Genomic DNA, 2,140 nt, shown 5'->3' with positions numbered 1-2,140 from the left:
GTTTGACAAGCCAGACAAGTAACAGTTAATGTCACAAAATGGTGAAAGATAATTGGATCAATATTAGTGCACTGCTTAATTGTGTCTGGGAAGAAAGTGAATCGAGACTAGAACATCTTATTTGTTGCAAAGCAAGGTTGTGAGACAATATTTACTGGTAGTTCCTGCTTTATAGTAAATTGATTCAATTTTTGTTTTAGTAAAGTATAGACCTCAGTTTCTGGAATATATTCAAGATATACTTGTGGGTGGTGCCTATGGCTCGAGGAGTAGGGCGCCGGCCCCATATACGGGAGGTGGCTGGTTCAAACCTGGCCCGGCCCAAACCTGCAAAAAAAACAAAAGATGTGCTTATAAAAACTGTCCTGCAATTCTGTTCTCGTCTCACTTGACATCTCAGCAGCAGTGACCACATTAACTTCATTTCTCTACCGTTTCTCTAACAGCCCGCTCCTGTCTATGACCCTGCCCACTCTGCCAAGCCTCAAGAGAAAAAAACAAAACCAGAGATTCTCATCCTGGTCCTTTATTCCAGTGAAAGGCACAATTATCCACTAGCAGCAAAAATCAGAAAATCCAGAAGCTTTGGAGACACCCCTGTGTCTTCGTATTTATGTGATTTATTTGGGAAAACTTATATAGCATTTGCCACGAGCTTGGGCATTCCTAAGCACTTTACAAAAATAAATTCATGTCATGGTCATAACAGGTTAAAATCCAGGACACAAATACATTAACTATAATTGTTCAAGACTATAGAGGTAGTAAATAGCAAAGCTGGAATTTGACCCCTTGTCCTCTGGTTCCAAAGTTCATGCCCTGAACATACCATGATGGCTTGCCAATCTACCAGTAAGTGTGTTACTTCTTCCTCATAAATCTTTTAAATCCCTCTGCCTTGCTTCAGCTCCTTTCCCATCCGGCTAATCCAAAGCACTGTCATTTTTCACATGATCTTTAGACGTCATCTCTTCCTTCCTCTAGTCCACTACCCATTGCCAGACTCAGTTTTTCTTAAAAACATAAATCTGACAATATTGGTCCCTGGTATAGAGACTTCCAAAGGCTTTCCATTAATATGTAGGTCACTATGAAAGTTTTGAGGCAGACTGTGTTATAAGCCATCATTTCATGTCCAAGAAACACAGTTGAGAGTGTCTTTTTTTTTTTTTTTTTTAAGACTTGAGTTTTACTCTGTCATTGGACTAGAATTCCCTGGCATTAGCCTAGCTCATTGTAACCTCAAACTCCTGAGCTCAAACGATGCTTCTCTCTCAGTCTCCTGAGTAGTCGGAGCTACAGGTGCCCACCACAATGTCTGCCTAATTTTTCTATTTTTAATAGAGATAACGTCTCACTCTGGCTCAAGCTAGTCAAGGAATCCTCTCTCTTTGACCTCCCAGAGTGCTGGGATTACAGGCGTGAGCCGCCAGGCCAGGCTGACAGCATCCTTTCTGATTCACCCCTGCAAGGTTCAACTTGCTCAGCTTATCCAGCATTTGTGGGAAGGCTCCATTTGTTTCCGTCGACAGGGATTTTACGTTTCTTGATTTCACGTATCTCAAAACTTTCATAATGATCCACAAATACAGTCAGCTTCCCTTATACCACCCACTTGCAGCCTCACTGCCCTCCGCTCTGCTCCCTGTCACTTTCTGTGCTCAAATGTCCCGGCCTCTCTCCCCATTCAGAACCTACCCATACACTGTTTCCTTCAGCAGGGTTTTCGCCCCAATGCTGTGGACATTTTGGTGGATTCCTTTGTGTGGATGGCTGCTCTTTGCAAAGTCAAATATTTAACAGTATTCTTGGTCTCAGCTGCATGCCAGTAGCAATTCCCAAGTTATAACACCAAAAAAAAAAGTCTCTGGACATTCCCAAATGCCCCTGGGGGTGGGAGATTTACTCCTATTTAGAACCATCACCTTAGAGCCTTAGACTTAACTGTTCTAGCCCCTTCTTTTGCTTTATTGTTATTCACCAAGACAAAAATTATGTTAACAGACACAAATGACATTAACTGAGGGACCTGTAAATGTCCACTTAACACTCCTGAAGATCAGCTGGAGGGGCTCGGCGCCTATAGCTCAACCGGCTAAGGCACCAGCCACGTACACCTAAGGTGGCAGGTTCGAATCCC

This window comes from Otolemur garnettii, unplaced genomic scaffold, assembly GCF_000181295.1.
Source record: "Otolemur garnettii isolate 467f Iridium unplaced genomic scaffold, OtoGar3 scaffold00085, whole genome shotgun sequence".
NCBI classification, from domain to species: domain Eukaryota; kingdom Metazoa; phylum Chordata; class Mammalia; order Primates; family Galagidae; genus Otolemur; species Otolemur garnettii.
This window is presented reverse-complemented; position numbering follows the sequence as displayed.